Source organism: Cupressus sempervirens, chromosome 2 (genome assembly GCF_028749045.1).
Source record: "Cupressus sempervirens isolate cs-2001-9-10 chromosome 2, ASM2874904v1, whole genome shotgun sequence".
Taxonomy (NCBI): domain Eukaryota; kingdom Viridiplantae; phylum Streptophyta; class Pinopsida; order Cupressales; family Cupressaceae; genus Cupressus; species Cupressus sempervirens.
In genome coordinates, this window is record NC_143119.1 from 582,679,074 (window position 1) to 582,701,314 (window position 22,241).

Consider the following 22,241-nt stretch of genomic DNA (forward strand, 5'->3'; position numbering starts at 1 on the left):
GTCTGAACCTGTTGAAGCACTATCACTGGTGTCACTATTGTATCCACTATGTATGAAGTGTGGAGAGGAGTAGAGGACAAGCTGGGAGAACTTTCCTCAAAGTGAACATCCTTCTCCACAAAAATCTCATGTGTCTCGGGATCCATTAGTCTATAAGCCTTCACATTGTCTGCATAACTGATAAAGGTACAAGGCCTAGGTGTCAGTGCCTTGCAACTCCTAGAAGAAAGGTTTCCCCATGCTAGACAACCAAAGACTTTAAGGTGACTCACAACCGTTTTTCTACCGCAACATGCCTCAAAAGGAGTCTTGCCATCTAAGGCTGGATGAGGAGATCTGTTAAGTATGTGAGTAGCACTGCTAATGGCTTCAACTTCAAGTGTAGGATCAAGAGACTTGGCCTTTATCATGCAACTTGTCATAGTCTTGAGAGTCCTAATCCTCATAGCTACAACATCTATCTTGTGCGAACTGAATGCTAGTGAGTTCTAAAGATCAATCCTTTCAATTTTGCAAAAGTTCTTAAGTCTTCTGTCAACATATCTTTTCTCATTGTCCACCCTAAGTACTTTGATGGCTTTCCTTGACTTGTGTTCAACATGAGTCCTGAAGTCTTGAAGCTTCTAAACTAGTTCATTCTTATGATGAAGGAAGAAGACCTAGGTGAATCTCGAAAAGTCATCAACAAATGTAAGTATGTAGCGGCCTTGGCTGACTGAAGTCACTGCAAAGGGTCCTGCTAATACCATGTGAACTAGCTGAAGAACAACTAGAGCTCGAGAAGACTTCCCTTTATCATACTTCTCCTTGAGATTTATATCCACTGAACAAGATTAACATTCTCCCTTAGAAAAGCTGATATTGGGTAGACCTTTGACCATATGTTTTGAGCAAAGTTGCTAAAGAGAGCGAAAGTCAAGGTGACCAAACCGCTCATGCCATAAGTTAATGTGTGAAGTAGAGTGAGTTAACAAGGCTTGAGAAGGACTCTTGGGAACAAAGTGGGAGAAGGAATATAACCTCTTGTCATCATTGATTTTTCCCACTGCTACCAATGAATCATCTTTGAGACTTCACACCATCACTGAATCTGGAAGGAACTCAACCTTATGACCATCTCCAAGGTGAGTGATTTGGTAAACTGATAGGAGATTGGAGCTTAGATTTGGAATGTAGAGAACATCTTTGAATTCCCCATCTTCCATTTCAACATGTCCTTTCCCTTCAACTTCCATTTTAGCATCATCTCCCACGAAGATGTGTGGTACCTTTGACTGCTTCAATGAAGAAAAGTCTTCCCTTGAAGAACCCATATGGTAAGAGGCACCTGAGTCAAGTATCCATTCCGAAGAAGAATTTGTGTTTTCCATAAGTGCTTGACCTTTACCCTTCGAAGAGGTTGGAGTAGAATCCTTGGAAGTACCTAGCACTTTAATCTTGTTCTTCTTGAGTAGATATTCTAACTCATCGATTCTTTTTGTTTTGCAATGATGCTCATCATGATTTGGCTTTTTGCAGTATGCACAAAAGAGTTTGTCCTTCTTTTCATTACTTCCCTTCTTGTTTGAAGAATAACTTCCTTGTTGAGAGGAGTCATGTTGTGTCTCAGATTGTGTTTTCTGCTTCCACTACTTCTTGTTGTTGTTGCTTTTTCCTCCTTGACTAGATTTGTGATCATCACTAGCCACCAAGGCTTTGGTCTTGGATGACTTGAGAAGTCCAAAATCCACCGAGTGAGATTGTTCAACATGTCTGCAAATCCATCAAAGGAAGGCTTCTAGTAAGTAGATCCCATGGTCAACCTGTGAGTATTAAAACTTGAAACAAAGTTAGCGTACTCAAAAGGTAGCTTCTTCAGGATGTGATGAATTAACCTATCATCCTTCATAGGATTTCCACAATCTTTGAGAAGTTCCCTATACTCATTAACTTTGATGATATAATCCTGAATTGTGTCATAATTCTTAGGATCTAAGAGAAGTAGATCATCTTCAATCTGAAATCCCTTTTCTTCATCCACTTTACCATACAACTATTCAAGTTTATCCCAAGCTTCTTTAGATTCTAAACAATTTTTAATGTGAAAGAGAAGATCCCCATGTACACAACTCTTAATAACACCTAAAGCTTTCAAAAAAAATTAGAACCTAAAAAAGTGACCAGATGTGCCCGTACGGAGCTTCTAAAGTTGCAAAATGCAGGATTATGCAGGTACAGTCACCAAAAAATGCAATTTTTGCAAAATTTGTGCACCAAAACTATAGAACAATACCACCACTTGAAAATTCAAGAAATTCTATCTGATTTCAAAAAAAATTGCACCTGAATCGAAGTCTAGATGTCCAAGTTACGAGCTCGCAAAGTCAGGCTGCCAAACTGAAAAGCAATCTAAAGAGGGGTCTAGAGAAGAAACTATGAGTCTAAATTTGACACTCAAACAACCATCAAAGCAGTTGGAAAATGCCTAGGAATGATGGTCAAACGGCTATCAAATTTAACCTAGCATTATGTTGATGTCAGCAAAAAATTCATGCCCTTGGGTGATGTGGCACGCTGAGTTGGCCTCCGTACTGTACGGTCAGATGATGTGTCAAAATGTATGGGTTCCACGGGTGACATGGCAATCCCAGACGAGGTGGAAAAAGTACTGCTTACGTGGGCAAATGAAAATCTTTCGTGTGGCGGACTGTTATATGTCTGCATGTCCAAGCTGGGCGAGAGTTTTTAAACTGCAGGTTATCAAAAATTTATAAATATTACTGGAAAACTATCATGATTTCCTGAAATATCCGCAGATGCACGGGATATTTGTTGTCAACTGCACAGGTTGGAGATCCTCACAGGGCGCCAAAATTTTGATGCACTACCAAAATAAAAACAGCGAACACCGAAATCTTCATAAATGACACCCCTGTCAGAATTTTAAAAAAACCTTGCCGGAAAGAATAGTAACACTGGAAAACTGTGTAGCACTTCCCAAAAATGCGAGGGTACGTTGGACATATTCAAATCATGCCAAAGAACAGTGAGTAAGGATGCTGGCGGTCTCTGCAGATTAATCCCACATTGAGTGGGTGTGGTAGTGTATTGCACTTTTTTTAATTCAACAGCCGCAGTGTCTAATACAACGAGCAAGGCCCGCCAGTTGTCTTCCTCACAGGATTATGGAAGGGGTCGTCGAGTTGTTTGGGTTGTTTGTTAGGTGAAAGTGAGAAGCCACATTAGTCTAGTACACGTGCTTATATTGCCACAGTGAAAGGTCCATCACAGCATGGTACATCTAGTCTTCTAGCTTTAGCTTCACTTGACTTGGGAGACAAACTTGAGGACTTACATCTTCTCATTGATGATAATTCTTCTATAGTTGTTGCGAGGGCTCACTCTGATCCTCATGTCCATTTTCTACATGATCAATCTAAATAGGTTGGTGTGATTGTGGATCCTTATGAACAGCAATTAGTGGAGGTCTCTTTGTCAGTAGAGGAGACAGATGGTTCAGTGGAACAGGTTCAACAGACATCCTTGCAAGATCTGCATTCATTCTTTTCAGCACAGTTGGAAGGGGTGAACTTCAGCATCAGTACAGGGATACTTGAGCAAGTTTTAGGTCCACCATACATCTTGAGGATTGTACCTTTGCCTTTGTTTCTTCCTAAGGGGAGGAACACTATTTTGCATTCTTGGACCAGCTTCTTCATCGGAGCAGCTTTCACTTGTTGGCATTCTTCTTTTGGGGGGGGGGGAGCCTATTCTGTCTCTCTTCCTTCTCTCATTCTCTTATGTATATACTGGATGTATGTCGTAATGGGGGGGTCTTGATTACTCCATCCATCGATGCATCCTTACTTATCTCTCCTTTTGGGGGAGGGTTTTTCCTATGAGGTTTTCCCTCTTTCCCCGCTTTATGGGAGATTTGCATCTTCATTATGTACATGGGTACCTAACATGGCCTAGTAGCCGAGACCCATTATGTATCTTCATCCTAGTTCGTAAGCTTAAGGGCATTCCCCTAAGTTTTCTCTTAAGGGGGGGTGTTGGTGTAAATAAGTATTCACTTATTACACTTACTTAAGTTTACTTAGGTTAATGCATTATTTAATTATTTTTATTTGTGAGACACTTAGGAGTTTGCACACCTTTTTGGGTTTTCATGTAGACAACACAGGAGTACGCAACTCTATTTAAGCACATGGTGTCTACAACACTGTTTTGCGTGTCACACCCTTGTAGGCTTATCCTCACATCACTGCACTTACTTCTGTGCTTAATGGAGGATAACCCATATTTGGTGGACATGTGCTTGGTTGTATGACACTTCATGGTGCTGATTACGAGGCATTCTAGATGTATCTCAGAGGCCTTTATATTCAAGCACTCCTAGTGTACTCTCATGAACCAGTTATTGAATACATCGTTATTTTGATCATACTCTCTCTCTTTGGTCTACTGTGTGCTTGTGTTTGAGTTCTTAGTTCCTGGGTGAATTTTGCCCTTAGGCAAATTCTTACAAAATTTGATGCCACCCTATAGGCTATGTCATCCATTTCTTCCTTGTCATTAGGAAATACTTGTTGATGAAATACTTAATAATTGTGTCTTTGTGTGTTTACATCTTAGATCAAATTCCTATTCACCAAAAACATCATCATACTCAAAATAGGAGCTTGCCAAGTTGCATGCTACATCATCTGGATTCTCTTCACTGTCACCTTCTTCTAGCTCAGGACCTTGAGATGCGATAATTGATTGAGCCACTACACATTTCAAGGATATGTGGAGATTGAAAAGAAACACACCACTGGATATCCTCTGCAACATTTACAGAATTTCTTTGCAATGGGTTTGGTGTGTCTTTCTCATTGTTGTGTGTAGTAGTATTAGTAATAGGCTTACCATCCTTCCATTGAGTATTATAAGGGAAATTTTGCAATCTATTCTTCATGTTGAAGTTGTTACAAAATTGTGGCCTATCATTAGTAGATCCTTTATTGGTATTACTAATAGTAGGCTTCATGTCCTTTAACATATTCAAGACTTCATCCATCTTATGTTATTTTGACTTCTTATTTTTAATAGGTTTATCATTTTCTCTCTTGTTACTTCTAGAACCAAACAACTTGGGATCATCTCTCCCTAACTTTCCTAATGCTCTTCTATTGTTTTAAATATTTACTGCAATCCTACAAGTGTCTCTCAAGGTTTTAGGATCCTTATCTCTTAATATGTATGCCATTTTTCCATCAAAAACATTGAGATAAGTTGTAAGACACACATTTTCATCTAAATTTGTGACTTGGAATAGTCTGTACATTCCCTTTTGAAATATCACATTGAAATCAAAGGTAGGATCATTCTAATTTTTCTTGATGTTATTAAACTCATTCAACATGAAGCTGATATTAATATTATCTCCATATTGTTCCTTAGAACATTTTTCAAAATCATCCCTAGAGGCCATACTATCATCAGGGAGTCTTCTAAACCCATCCCTAGCATACTCAATAAAGGAATGCACACATAACTTCTTAACCACATATTCATGCTCTACTTCATAGTCATTCAACATATCAATAAAATTCATAAGGCGATCTTCTCCGCTAATGGCATTATTGCCAGAAAATTTAGTGACCTTGTTTCTCAACTCATTTGGAATAGGATTTGGGTACCTAGAAATTCCTACATAGCATATTTGTTTATATCTTTATAAATAAATAAGTCTCCTTTTAAAACCTAAGTTTGCACTAGCACTTGGACCAATTAAATTAGCAACATTCCCTAGGTTAACATTCTCTTAGTATCTAGACAAAATTTGACCTAATCCAATAGAAGAAACTGTAGAACCAAATTGAGGAGTACCTATATTACTTGTTAAAGGGATAAAAGAAACACTAGAGGACATACCTTCCATAGACGCAACTTTTCTAGTAGCAAGACAAGAAGATGATTTAAGGAATTGGATTATCCTTCTCATTTATGTAGCTTTAGCCTCATTTTCAGTGTTCTCCAACTCTTTGGCTAAGTCTTCACACTCCTTCCTACATTTCTCTAACTCTATGTCAACTTTGGACATGCCTAGAGCACTCTTTGAAGATGTTGCAGGTTCATTGATTTGTACACCAACTATTTTTTGCTTTCCTTCATTTGCAACCTTAGTTGCATGCTTTGTCGTACTTGATTCAACCCTAGTCTCCTCTAAAGGATTATATGTATGAATCTATCTTATGAAAGATCCCTCCTTCTCCTGCAAGGTACACTCCTCATATTGACACTTGATTTGAAAGCTTCAAGGTCACCAAATAGGTTGGTATGCAATGACATAGAACTCTCTTCCAACCTCCTATTTTGTTCTTTCAACAAGACCATTCTTCTCAAAAAATTTTATCTTTCTATGAGAGAATTCATGGTTATCTTCTCCTTTTCTTTTTGCAAATGTATACACTTGGCACCTTCCTTTGCTACTTTCCTTTTGAGAACATGCAACTTAGTGAAAAAATTATCAAGATTGATAGTGGTTTCTTTTGACTCTGTGGTAGCACTAAGATCTAAAATATTTCTCTTGGTAAAAGGATTATGCTCTAGATGAGAGCCACTAGGCTAGGTGCTCCTTGATCTTCCACGTTGATCCATACCTTAAGAACCACTTTGCCTAAAAGCAACCTCTCCAGTAGATGAAATAGTTTTATCCTAGTAGATTCTTTCCTCTCAAAAAGAGCACTGAAAAGTCCATCTAGGAGACCAATATTCTTAGATCCAAAACTCAGGGATGAAGACTCCTATTCTATAGATTAATACTGGGGATTACTTTCCACATTAACCCTAGGTTTGCAAGCATGACTTTACTCTCATTTTTTCTTGTAAAAATTCCTTCTATTACCTTGTGGTAATTCTATATGTAGTGGGACCTTGGGATGTGCCCTTATGTAGGACCTACATACATTTTTTTTTCTCTTATCAACCATTTTTATTAAAGTATAAACTAAAAAAATAGTTAAGATACCTTGAAATGAGTCACCACCCACTAAGGGAGAACAAGGCTTTCCTAGTGAAAACCTTGAGAATCTCTAAAATGTTTTATCAACACAACAAGATGTAAACCTTGATCCCATGAAGAATGTGGAACCTTCACTTGCCCACGTATAACATAAATTAATGCAATTATTACAAGAACAATACCTATAAAATTAATATGAATACATGGTCACATACTGTCAACAAAAAAAACTCTATAACACAAGCAAGGACACTAATTTGACACACACATCATAAAATTTTAAGTACAACTTATACAATGTGTTCTCAATGGAGTCATCATTTTGTTGGCTATTGATCTAATAGGATTTCAATTACCTTATAGAATTCAAATTATACCTATAGATTAGTTTATTTCCATAACAGGTGTAAGTTGACAGACCTAAGGACCAATTGACAAAGACAACTTAGCTTTCTCCTCTTCGAACTCTGCAAGATTCAAATAGGTATACCTAGAATTAACCCCACTTTCAAAACAAAATACATGAATTCTTAATCCCAAACAAGCTAATAATAACCCTCAACATTCTATCTTAAGATAAGAAATAAATGAAAGGTAGCTAACAACAAAGAAGTTAAAGGTAGCTGACAATCCATGCCCCATGATTCCCTAGCCAAGTGTGTGCAATTCCTTTAAGTCCAAATAAAACATGAAATAAAATAATTTCAATTAAAAATTTAAAATTGTGCTAACTTCACTAATTGATCAAAATGATACTATGATCAATTCCTCTATCTAGTGGAACTCCATTGATTAATCTGACACCATAACCCAAGATATGGCCATTTACTTTGTAAACAAGATTGATACACATTTAGTATCCCATACTTATCAAATCCTATGATTCCCTCATGTCATGTCAAGAATTTACTCAAACAATTAGATCAACAACAAAGCATGAAATGAGATATAATTGTAAATGAACTATAACTGGTATTCAATTATAATTTTTGATGAATCAAAGAAAATCAAAGAACAAAATAAAAAGAGACAAGATCTACATTGTGCAACTTCAATGTTTCTCCATTTGTATTGATTTTTCTTGAAAATATACATAAAGCATCATATCTATGATTTGAAATAACCTAAAATAGACTAAGACCACTATAACTCTATCCCTTTTTCATTCACGAATAAATCAAAATTAAGCAACACAATATTGCATTGACTAAAAGTGAAAGCATTACCATCAACAAATCAAAATTCGAACCCTTTTTCCAAGTCTTGGAAATCCTTTTATAGAAAAGGATTTACATGCTTCAAACTAAAGAGAATGACACATGCCATGCATCAAATGGATAAAATATTGGTTACAAAATGATAAAGTGTCAACATCAAAACCTCCAAAGAGAAAAGAAAATGGAGACAATTCCCAAGATAACAACTAGCACTTGGATTCTTTAGGATCAATCCCTTATTTGCATTGTAGGTGTACTCATAGTGGATGAACCACAATATTAAAATACCCTATTGAAATAAATTGGCCTTCCTCTTTTGGATTTGATGATTAGTTCCAATAATATTCTATAATTATCTCCAGGTGGTGGCATATCATCTTTAGCTTTTTCTTCTTCCTCAACATTAGTTGCCACATGTACATTGGTCTCTTTTGAACCATTTTTTGTTACCCATTCATCAAAAAGAGTATCATTGGGCCAATTAAATTTAATAACCTCTTTTTCTTTTATCACCATATTTTTCCATTTTTCCTTCAACTATTTTATCTCAACTCTAAAAGAGTAAAAGAATATTGTAGCTCTTACAATTTCTTTAATAGTTCTTGTAAACAAATAGTTGTCATCATTCTTCAGTATGTTGTTGATCCTAGAGCTGAGGATGGTATTTAATTCTTCTTCCCATTCTTCATAGGGTTTCACATTATTTTCACCTTATATGATACAAGGGAAAAGGTCAAAAACCCTATCGACATACTTAGAAAAGTAAAACCTCACCCTTCTTTGTAATGATTCCCTATTGATATCCAACCTAGTAGGTTTGCCACATTATTGCATGTTTGTTCAATTAATTCTTCAACATGTGATTTCTCCTTGGTTGCTTAATAAATCACATTCAATTTATGTTCTCTATTAATCCACTTATCAAAGATTTTCCTCAATAAAGTTTTATTTTTTATTGAAATAATTCTAAATATCCACAAGCTTTTGATACCCAATAATGAAAAATCCTAGTATCTATAGTGCTTATTAGGTGCAATATTGTTTCTTGAATTTTCTCTTCGTACCTTTGCACTACATTTATCTACAAGGCCTTGAGCTTGGCCTTTTCATATTTCATTCCTTCATTGAATTGCACTTCTAGGATCATTAGAGATGGGGAAAATTCAATTATGGGACTTGTAGGGGGTGGTGGTGAAGGTGATGATGCAATCATTCTTTGAGAGGATTCACCAATTTGCATTTGTCTAACTGAATGATTCTCAAATTTGGTAAGTTTTCCCATTAGCTCACTACTCTTCTTCTTCTCTACACCATGGACTTCTATAAGCCTTTCATATTTGAGAATAAGCTTATCCATCATATGTTTTTCTACTAGTCATGGCTTTGGTGAAGCTTGCAATTTAAAGATCTACATCTACAACTTCTACCCCTGAGATCTTGGCTACCCTTTTGACTATTAAGCTCCCTACTTGATTTGCATTAGAGTTTTCAAATTGCCTAGACTTATTCCTATTTTGAATGAACCACATTACTAATGCAACATGATCCTCACTATACCTTAATCCCTTTGATCTTGATTTGGCCTCTTCCTTTGTTCTATATGTAGTACTTGTTTCTTTTTTTATGGTATCAAAGACCATGCCATCAATGTTATCTCATTTAGGAAGAGTCATAATTTTATCATCTTTTATCATCTCTTTCTTTTCCTTAGGGGTAATCTTGTTGAATTCGTTTGTCATTTATTCTTTTATTTCTTCCTTAATAATTTTTTTTCTTTATCTAGTTTCTTTGATTGTCTCTTCTCACACCTAACCTCAAAATTAGAAATGCTTATTCTCCAAACAAATTGAATAAAAGTCCTAGATTTGACAAAACTATAATCTGTCAAAAACCTTTCACGTGATTATTTAGTGATAGGGTCCAATTCCTTTCCCCTAAAATCTTCTATAACAAAGTCCATGATTGACACTACAAGCTCCTCTAGTATTCCCTCTTCCAACTCAATCATTGTGACAATCATATCCCCTTGGATATCCAATTACACTAGTTGTTCTTCTACTACTTGTTCATTCTCAAAATGTATTGGAGATTGGGAGGGTGAATATACCTCTTTACCTAACAAAGTTGACTCCTCCACCTTTTTCCTTTTAGAAGTAGAATCCAATGGAGAACCCTCAGATGGAGATCTTTTGTAGGTTGGGGTAGGAAAAACATCTTTCATGTTGAGTTATGAAAGGTTTATCCTCCAATCCCTTTCCTTTCCTCACAACATCTTTTTAAAATCTTACAACACTATACCTAGTCTTTTTCTAGAGGGTGTATTAACTAGGGGAAATAGTATGAGTAGGTGTAAGCTTCTTTATTACATCTCTAACCTAATTAAGATTTGTGCTCATCACCACAACCTTTTTGTCATTCCAAACTTTTATAATTTCCTCAAAGTGTGTCCTCATTCTATTTACTTTTTCATCAAAAGTTTTAGCATCTTTCAAAGGATTATAATCTTTATCAAAAGCATTTACAAAATCTAGGGCCTTCTTGTAAACCCTCCACTTCTCCTTCCTAATTTCTTGTTCTTGTAGAGAGAATTCATTTACAATAATGTCTTTGGGATAATAGAATTGATGGTCCTTATTTTTAGCCTTAGTTATCTTACAAAACATGTTATAAAATCCCTCTAGATCAGAAAATTTGGCTTTAGATGTTGTCATTTTGTAGGGTTCTAAGAATTTATTCAAATGTGTCTACCCACCCTTAGTAATTATAGATTGGCGCACAATAGTGAAAGATGGGAAAATGGTACCTTTTGATGTACCTATTAATTTATCATCCTACAAATAACCAATTTGTCACAAGAATTCTACAAGAACAATCTTGAAAGGAACTTGGTAAGGTAACACAAGGGGAGTCCCTCTAAAACTATGTACTCAAAAAATTGTAAAAATGGGGTATGAGATAATGTCACCATAGTTGTGAAAAATCTATTGATATAATAAACTCAAGTAGTACTTTTGGAATCCTAGGGTTATCATGTAACAACAATGCTCTTAGTCTGGATACAAAATATCTATCAAGTCTGCAAAAAAAGGCATCCTCTCTATCCTGAGAGATATCCATATTCCATAGTGGGACATGTAATATTTCTCCATCCTTTTCCTTTGTCAACTTCATTTCATTTTCAAAATAGGATGATCTCTTAAATAAAAATATATGCATTAAGCATATAATACCACCCAAAAGGTTAATCAACCTTGGATTTCTAATACCTACTAGACCATTATGTATCAGCTCTGCAATGTAGGGGGCAAAATAAAAAACTACATCGACACAACGATGAAGAATTTGAATTGTCATGTACATAAAATGAATAGGAATTGGGTCTTGTTCATCCTCACCAAAAACTTACATAGAGACATATAAACACCTAGGGCATGAGCATTAAAAAAATTCTTTAAAAATGGTTTTGGGGTATATGGTCCAGCCAACATCAAACCCCCAATGACTTCAAAATACTCTTTCAAAGGTCCATTTCTGAGATAAACCCTTTGGGCCTCATATACTTCTTTCAATTTATCAAAATTAGTTGGTTCATGGAAAGTAGAAGGTGGATTTAACCCAAAAAAAATTGTGGATTTCTTCTGCAATAACACTCACCAGATGGTTCCCACCAATCTCTCTCACAAATATAGTCATTTTAGATCATAGTTTTTTGCAATTTGAGTTAACAAGTCCACATCCATAAAAACCCTAGGCACTACCAATTTCCCCAAATAAAAAACTCAAACATTACTATGTGGAGCATAAGAATTTCTTTGTGAAAACCAGATTTTAAATAATTTCAAACCACTCATAGTTGTTTGAGCATCTCTTACCCAATTCCCTTTATCATACACACCCTCAACAACCTTGATACAAGGTGAAATAGTAACAAGCTTCTTTCCCTTTGCATAGTCATTTGTAGAAATAATTAATTGTTCTAAGAAGTCATGATATATGACCCTTTCCTAATAATCTACTTTCCCAATAAAATTCCTTCAAGGTGTCATTCTAGGGTTTATGATATGCAATTACACACAATAATTCACAAGTCTTTTTCAAGAAGATGCAAATTTTCTTATAGGTTTGATAAGAAAACTCACTGGTTTGAGCACACAATTCCTATAATGCCTTGCTGTGAAAATCCTAGTTTTTACAACTTGTTTCAATGATACCCTCTTTTCGACTTGATCTTACACCAGGAACCTTGAATGCATTGTGACAAGATAATTACCATATAGGATATATAAATCTATGTCATCAATGGTTGCACAAATGAGATACAACAAACAACGGGAAAAATGAACCATGAACAATGTTTGAAATCAAACTGTCAATCAATTTCCATGAAAGCATGCTTTCATGGCCTAGATTCATTCTCCTAAGAACTAGATCCACCTTCCTTTGGTGACTAAGAAGTCAACTAGTAAAAACATAACACCTTGATTCTATCTGGCGCTCAAGATCACCTTTTGTCTTTCAATCTATTATGTACACATGTCCATTAGTAGCGATGCCACAATGAATAAAGAACTTAGAACTTTTGATCACGAGATTGCGACAATCATCTGATCTACTTGAACCATATCCTGGGACATGTGTCCATCAATCACGATTCCATGATGGATAAAAAACTTGCATCTCTTCATTATGATATCGTGTCGACGATTGAATCAAATCAAATATGACACTTTCTATGTTTTCTTTTGGAAACCATCGTGGACACATGGAAATAAGTCACAATGCCCCAATGGATTTTTTCACATGCAACTTTTATTTGCGGCATCATGATAGTCGCTAGATCATACTCAATCCAACACTTAGAAATGAACATCTTTACTTGATTTCACCCATCTTACTACTCTAGTATAAGACACGTGGCATCTTATAATTTATCCTTGGGACCACCTTATCTCTGTTGACCACTTGACCCACCATAGACATGTGGCATTCTGTCACAATGTCACCATGAACAAAAAGCTTGCAACCTTTTGATCACGGCTTTGTGACCATCATTAGATATGCTCAGACAAACTTGAGATTAGGAAGCTGAACTGGTGGGTCCATTGCTGTATCTGAGGCATGCATTATCAAATATGAAATTTCCATGTGGAAATAAGATAGAGCACTATTTGATTTGCATCTTTGTGGACTTGGGCAAAAGTTCTTTTTGGCATGTTATGACGTAGGGAATTACTATTGAAAAAGACAATTGCCTAGGAATAAAAGAGGAACAACTATTCAAGATAACACACATTATTTTAACCCATTAATAATTATAAGATAAATAATTGTGGGATATAATGATGGGGAACAACTATAAGATTTAACACTAGGTAAACAAAAGACCCCTTCTCCATGATGTAACAACCCTTAAGTTTCACCAAAAAGTAACTTAAAAATAAAACAAAATAAGGGATTTACAAGGGTTTACAAACATTTGGGAACTTTTTGAGTAATAGTTCCATGTAGAGGCCAACTTAATTAACACAAATGTGAAAAACTTTTAGTACCACTTCAAAAAAATTGTAATTTACTAAGATCCACCCCCTTTTGATTAGGTTTGATTGACTCATAAGGAAGTATCAATGCAAAGCCTAAATCTAAAGGGATGAATAACTTGGATTTGTTTCCCTCTCACTTCCACCTTAAGAGGGTTTAAGCAAGAAGGTAGACAATATAATGCTAAAATATAAAGATGTGACAAAATGATAAAGTATATATAAATGAAAGAGAGGAGTATGATATACCTTGTAAAATAAAAACTTGGAAATGAGTTGTCAAACAATGTAAGGAACTATTGTAACTCAAGATCTAGATTGAAAATTGAGAGACATGCAAAACCCAGAAATCATTCGATGATTTGTCAGGGTCGAACTAGATGATTAGGGTGATCTAATCACCATTGATGCATTAGAGGTGACCTAGTCAACCTTGATTGAATGTGTGTGATGTTGATTCTGATTTCATAGTTCCACAGAAAGCCAAAAAAGGTATCTAGACCCACAACATGTTCGCCAATCTAAGATCCAAAACTTGCAAAATAAAGGATTTGTTTATTTGTTATTGTTGGGGAGGGGTGAGAGGGGGTTTTGACTGAGGGTTTGCCTCAATCAAACCCTAGTTTATGAATTGACTTTGAATAAAGACAGAATGCTAGCAAGTAGTACTGATAAATCTAAATAAATCAATGTAAATCTATGAATATGCTCTTGAATTTGGATTGTAATTAAGCATGTAAATATAATAGCTTTGACTCAACTTCATAAACCCTATAAAAGAAATCAAAGTGAAACTAAAACCTTAATGAATGAACATGCTTAAAATATGCCTTATGTAGATGAGTATAGATCTTGAGAGGATGAATGTAGAAGATGCAACAAAGGATCTTAAATGTATGAAGGGAGATCATGAATGTTGAAAATGCAATAGAAGATCTAGCACAAACTCCTTCAATAGCTTGAATGCATGAATCCTTAATATTCAATAGAAAGATAGCTTGAATGCCTTGAATACTTGAAGAATGCTTGAGAAATTGAGAGCTTAAGCACAAGTGCTTCAACTTGTGAATGCATGATATGCAAATGAGGAAATGGAAGGGTTTATAAAGGGTTTGAAATTGACCAACTCTCGTAGACTGGCCTTCATAGGAATTAACATCCTGAAGGTATCTAGACACAACACCCGATTAAAGGACCCAAAATAGGGTCCAATTAGGGGTGCATGACAATCCCGCTTGGCTCATCAAGGGTGCACTACATCCTTGATGGGTTAGGGATGCACTGTGCTCTTGACAACCAGGGCCTAGAATCTTTGGGATCCCTCCGAGATACCAAAACAAATTTCAGATCCCGAAAACCAAACACAGAGTCTGAGATATGGCTATTTCAGTGTAAAGAGAAGATTTTAAGTGATTAAATGAAGGGAAGGGAGGACCTAAGGGGATAGATCCTACTTCAATCTTAACGTCATGAAAATAAGAGTTTTAAAGAGGATCTATTAGGTTTTACCCCAATTCCACCTAAGGGAAAGGACAAAAAGGGAAGAAAGAAGGAAAGATGCAAACATATTGATAATCTCGCCCTAAATGTGTTCTAAATCATCATTAAATTGAGGCACTTCCAATTTAAGATAGTAAAATAGGCTAACACGTATATAAAACTATGGATTGATCAAAATCTAAAGAGATATTTTCTAAGGTTAATTCTCAATCCAAAGCCTGCTTTCTTGGCTTCATTCAGTTTGATCCAAAGGCGCTTTCTTTAAATCATGGAGTATGACAATTAATGTGTAGCCTTAAACAACCCTAGAACATTAATTTTTTTGCTTCTAATTTGCATCAATAAAATGATGATGATTTATTTGATATTTTTTTGACAATATTTGATTGTGATGATTTATTATTATTATTTTATTTATATTAACATCATTTGTTTTGAACTGATATATTGATATGGTGATTTATTTTGCTATATTGTTTTACAATTAATATATTAGTATATGAACTTATTTGCTCTTGCATATTTATATGCATATATATTTAAAAACATATATTCTTGTACCTATACATATAGGTACATATAAAAACATATATCCTTATATAGTCGAATCCTAAGATGAATTCGAACCCAAAAACCAAATCTCGAATCAGTTTTATGGTTCCACTGAGTTGGCTTCGTTTTGCCTTTCCTCGCCGTCGGACTCTTATTTTTTTTCTTCGTAACCACTAACCGGTTGGACAAAATCTCGGTTCCTATTCGGGCAACGAGCTTCTTCTCCAGACATTCTCACAATTTACAGTATATACTTGTGTGTGTGAGCGTATCTCTGTACAGAAAAGGCTAGCGTAAGTTTTCATAATAGCGTGTATCTTAGTTCAGCTCAAACGCTTATCATTTTTGTATCGTGAAATCTCAGATTTACTGTGTGTTAGAGAGTGTGGTATTGTGTGTTATATATATTCAGTTTTCTTGTTGATAATTGCATGAGATAGAGAAATTTGTTATTGGGTGATACACATATTTAGACTCTTTGTTTTGGCACATGCATCTTGTAAGTCCTGTTCTCTGTTTTACAAGAACATTGGTATCTTTCTGAGGTGTATAAGACTCTGATCAATTCATGATCATTGAGTTTGAATTTTTTTAGAGTGACAAATGATGGCAAGAAGAGATATTCACAGGTGGACTCGATGTTTTTGAGAGACCTTCCAATTGGCAAAGGGTCTGTCAAGAGAGAAGATTTGCAAGATGGAAATTTGCAGCCTTGAGCGCCACGGAAAGATCTTCCTCCTGAGATTCATGGAGGAAAATGATCAGAGGTTCACTACCGAGCTCTGTAATTCCATTCTTTCTGCTGTTGAACAGTCAAGTTTTACTCAAATGGATTGAGTGAATGAAAGAAGATGTGGCCACAAGATTCCCCTGAGAATTCGAGAGAGTCATTGAATGTGCCCACCATTGTGGCCCTGTGTGGACATGCGACTTAAGAAAGTCTTTTTTTTGTTTGCTCTGGCGCACGACTATAGATACATGAGATTGGAGCGCGACTTCCTCTACAATTGTGCTGTCGACATAAATATTGTGCTTTCGTCAGGATCTCTCTCTCTGCAACGGGTCAATCTCTCATCACAAGATTACAGGGACGCCATTTTGAAGGGCATTAAGTTCACGGGAGTTGAAGGGTTTGGTGCTAGCTTAGTTGATGCCCACTTTAAAGATCCCTAGGAGATGCCGGCTTATCAGGGTTCTCTGAATGCCCATGCAATTCATCAGCTGGAGCTCAATGTGAATCAGGGTGTGTTTCCCAGAGATATGCTCCAAGAAATCTAGCAGTTACATGAAAAAGCACCATGTTGTTGTTAGCAGAAATGGAAATCAAAATGTATAACAAAATCAAGGAGATAAGTTTTTTTAATATCCTTGAATATTGATTAATTTATTACTGAGAATAGTGTATGCTATATATATAATTTTTCATTATCGAGTAGAGTGTATGCTATATGAAGCTGCCGAAAGAGAATAATGGATTGCCACCAGCATAGTGATAAGTATTCTATGTACAGATCATGAATTTTTATATAACTGGAAATAATATGTTTTTAGCATTGATATTTATGATAGGTTGATTTCTCTTGATTATAAGACGCTCCAAGAAGTAATGAGATTATTATATGTAAAAGTCATGAACATGGGAACAATTGCTTATAGTCATGGGACTGAATTGATGATATGGGAGTCTATTTGGCATCAGAGGTAGGTTACACATCAGAGGGAGTTGTCTAATTTTTTGCATGCTTATGTGGCAGTACAACTGCTAAAGCTTACTGTTTGGTCAAATTGGAATTGGTTATCCTATTGTTGTGATCAAAGCTATCCCGGCTGAGAGATAGTTTCTGTAGATAGAAAATCTCAGCCATTCTTGCATGCTGTTAATACACTCTTCTCTCAGAGAAGTCTGAGGTGAAAGCCCGCGTCCCATCCTCTGCAAGTAGGTATGGTAGATCACCCTCTGTAAGTAGGTATGGTAGATCACCCTCTGTAAGTAGGCATGGTGGAAATGCATTCTTCTCTAGGAGAATTCTGAGATGAAAGTCTTCGTTCCACCTCTGCGAGTAGGCATGATGGAAATGCATTATTCTCAGGAAGAAGTTTGAGGAGAAAGTCCTGGTTCCACCCTTTGCGAGTAGGCATGGTAGAAATGCATTCTTCTCTGGAATAAGTTTGAGGAGAAAGCCCCTCATTCCACCATATGCGAGTAGGCATGGTGGAAGTCATGCGCCTGACACCATGACTTTAATTTTACTTGTTTATGAAGTAACTTTGGTTAATTATGTTATGCTGAGAGGGGGTCTTGAAGATTGTAGCTGCGATAGAGATCTTTATCTATGATTTTTCCATATGTTGAAATAGAAATATTATTGTGCCAACAGCTGGAGATTATATTTATGATAATATTTGAGATAATATTATTTGGAGAGAGTCATGTGTTTGGAAACATGGAGAGTCTTGTATTTGGAAATCAAAGAGACCTTCAGGTATAATATGAAAAGTCTCTCAATTGTATCAATACTTTGTGTGTTAGACACACAAATCAAGTTTTGAAAGCATTGTATTTGATTATTTTATTATCAATAAAAGAGATAATTTTTCTGGTGTGGCTGGGTTTTTCCCTTCAAGTGGAAGGGTTTTCGCAGGATAATCTCTTGAATCTTTTGTGCATATTTATTCTGCTTTTCTTGTTGCTGTTTATCATTATTTTCTGGGCTAAACATTAACATGCCCATCCATAACTTGTGACAGTCCAAGAATATTCACTATAAATAGAATATCTCGAGGCTTAAGAGTTCTGGGTCTGGATCTTTTCTTTAGACCCTTTTTTGACACCATGTTAAATTTCCAAACCAGAAGTATAAGATTGCATCAAAGAATTACAAACACTCAAAGAATTACAGAAAACACAAAGAAGCTGTGGGAAAACCCTACTCTTTGAGGGAAACAACCCAACCCACAAAATTATGATGACTTTATTGACTTCTTTCAATCAAATATAAAACTTCATACTAATGATTGCCATCAACATCTGAGCAAATATAAAGGCTGATTAAAATCTTCTCAATAATCTCACGCTACTTCTCACAGAGCACAAATAAGGATTGATCAACAAATTTTCATACATCGATCATATCATCATAAGAAGAATACAATATAAATATGTCTCTAACATACAGAATCAAATACTGGAAGTATCAAATCTACAGGGTCCCTGTCATTGAAGAACACACCAATATCTGAAGGCTCAAAGCTTTAGCATCTCATAACATTCCAGAGATCTGAACCAAAAACATTTGATGATTTATTTTTGCCATCACATGAGAGGCTTCTTGATGCCTGAACAGCAATCATAAAGGCTGATTAAAATCCTCTCAATAATCTCACGCTACTTCTCACGGAGCAGAAATAAGGATTGATCAACAATTTTCATATAGCGATCATATTTGATCATCATAATAAGAATACAATATAAATATGTCTCTAACATAAAGAATCAAATACTAAAAGTATTAAAACTACACAGTCCCTGTCATTGAAGAACACACCAATATCTGAAGGCTCAAAGCTTTAGAATCTCATAATAGCTGCATTCCAGAGATCTGAACCAAAAACATTTGATGATTTATTTTTGCCATCACATAAGAGGCTTCTTGATGCCTGAACATCAATCATAAAGGCTGATTAAAATCCTCTCAATAATCTCACGCTACTTCTTACAGAGCACAAATAAGGATTGATTAACAGTTTTTATACAATGATCATGGTTGATCATCATAAGAAGAATACAATATAAATATGTCTCTAACATACATAATCAAATACTGGAAGTATCAAAACTACAGAGTCCCTGTCGTTGAAGAACACACTAATATGTGAAGGCTCAAAGCTTTAGCATCTCATAATAGCTGCATTCCAGAGATTCGAACCAAAAACATTTGATGATTTATTTTTGCCATCACATGAGAGGCTTCTTGATGCCTGAACAGTCATCTTCCGTTTCATGAACAATTACAATACAAGTAATAACTCCCGTAAAGTACACAAAAAATGATGAGGTTGGCACACAATACAAAAATGACCTCCTAAAACATAAGTTGACGCCATATAAAGAGAATTGATGTCGTAATTATGTGCACTATCAAAAGCAAGAAGAGACTGTCAACAATACAACAATTAGCATAAGCACAATGCCAAAATGGTAACACTCAAAGCCAAAGTTGCCAGCAAGGATGATGACATACGCCTGGTGCCAGGTCAGTGACTACATGGTGCCAAGTGAAGCAAGAAGATAAAACATAAATGCGCACGAAAGCACTGAATAAAATATATGATGCACAAAGAACCATAGCGAAAACTGAGAGCAAGAGAAACAACTCCATCCACAGTCGCACATAGATTTCTGAGAAGCTCGATGTAGACAAGTGCAGGTACGAATATCTTTGTCGAATGATGACATACGCCTGGTGCCAGGTCAGTGACTACATGGTGCCAAGTGAAGCAAGAAGATAAAACACAAATGCGCACGAAACAACTGAATAAAATATATGATGCACAAGAGAACCATAGCGAAAACTGAGAGCAAGAGAAACAACGCCATCCACAGTCGCACATAGATTTCTGGGAAGCTTGATGTAGACAAGTACAGGTACGAATATCTCTGTTGAAGCTATAAACTTCAACAAGTAAGTCTTCTGTTGTGTGAATCATAATTTGTTGTCTGTCAGTTCATAATGATGATCTATATAGAAACTTCATGGTAGTTATTGTTATCCCCTTGCCTTAGAGAAAATTATCAATGCTCAAGAAAATTGTCTTATTTAGAAGGCTTCACGATTTTCTGTAGGAAGTAATATACGAAGCCAATGATTGTAAGAAGGACGAGAAGGCAAGGATTGACTAGGGATGATAGTGGGCGGTAATGATCACTTGGAAGACAACGATTGATAGGAGCAGCAATATATTAAATAGTTATTCTATTATTTAAGAAGATGATTAGTGTGAAGGCAAACAAAACAATATTCATATTATGTTTAAACAACAATTAATAAATAACAACGATAAGGCATCTGAAGCAGCTATTAATTAATGAACAAGGCAGCGATTGGTTCTGGTTATGAAAAGACATTATGAAGAAAGGTCAGTAACCTCCAAGGGTTGTCTCTCTTCACAAAGAAAAATATAAAATATAGAAGATCCCGTTGAAGGAGGGCATCAAAGAAATTAAAAAACAAATCAGTTATTGAGAGAAGAGGTCTGCAACTCAGAATACAAACATATTTGGATCTAGTAAATATTGCGGTATGCATAAGCATATGCTTGAAATGTATGCTTAGTGTATGAAATATGGATAACTATTATCTCATATACATCCATGCTCTTTAAATATCTCTTATCAAGATGTTAATAAATTTTATTTTGCTTCTTTAATTAAATAAGTTGTCTTTGTTGATTTCCACAAACAATCATTATGGGAATGGAGGAAATACATTAGGAGAGGTGGTATACATGGGTCCCTTCGAATTAAATAGGCCACCCCAAGGGATGGAATCATCAAAGTGGATGTGTAACATCCCGGTTTCCCGGGTCTTAAATAACAAGTAACAACTAACATACTTAAAGAAATACAGTTATAACTTCTTTTTCATAGGAAGACAGTTTAATTAGTTTCGTTCATATGAAAGGGATTGACGGTTAAAATCAGTTAAACAAAATTTCTTAACAAAAAACTTGAAACACCATCAAATGAAATTACTACAGAAATTGAAATCCACGTACCATGGAAATTGAGATTGAAATCAAAACTAGGGATGCTTCTGCAACCACTCGGGTTAGTCCACAAATACCTTTATAACAATATCACGAAACGACCTCCATCCAATATGGCTAAATCAAAATCAAATGACGATTATCATTAAATACCACTATATAAAATTAGGGCATCACTTACCACTGTAATCATTAGGGCATTGATTACCATTGAAATCTTTTAGGGCTTCTGATATCATTGTATCACTTAGGGCATCCGATACCACTGATTCAAAAAGGGACTCCGATACCATGGATTCAATTAGGGCTTCTGATACCACTGATTCAAATAGGGCTTCCGATACCATTGTATCATTTAGGGTTTCAGTTACCATTGAATCAATTAGGGTTTCAGATTCCTTTCCTTCCGATTACTTAACTGTGAGAGTAACTCAAGCTTAGAAAATATGCTCATATTTGATATTCATATAAATGAGAGGCAATCCATAAATCTATCTTTCACATCTAGGTGTAAAAATAACTATAATGATAAGATGACTCAATTATTCTTATCTTCATCTTGCACGTACATCATATAAGTAAAGATACCTGTTCCGATAAAACAATTGGATGCATAGCTTATCTTTGTCAATTGCACGTCCAACAACTTATGTAGAGGTGAAACATTGTCAGGGGCTT

At 35.6% G+C, this 22,241-nt stretch overlaps 1 protein-coding gene and 1 pseudogene across 7 annotated transcripts in view; both read left to right on the forward strand.

Annotated features, from left to right (window-relative positions):
- The first annotated feature begins 2,617 nt into the window (after positions 1 to 2,617).
- On the forward strand, positions 2,618 to 17,075 carry LOC149574763 (enoyl-CoA delta isomerase 2, peroxisomal-like; annotated as a pseudogene).
- Positions 15,858 to 22,241, forward strand: part of LOC149574764 (uncharacterized) — a 99,960-nt gene continuing 93,576 nt past the window's right edge. Inside the window, exon 1 of one of the 7 annotated variants that reach the window (XM_089814584.1) lies at positions 15,858 to 16,090. The gene's annotated coding sequence lies outside the window, so the exon portion shown is untranslated. Of the gene's footprint in view, positions 16,091 to 16,902; positions 17,151 to 22,241 lie in introns of those variants that run through there. The other 6 variants (XM_089814585.1, XM_089814589.1, XM_089814590.1 and 3 more) reach the window with 6 other exon arrangements.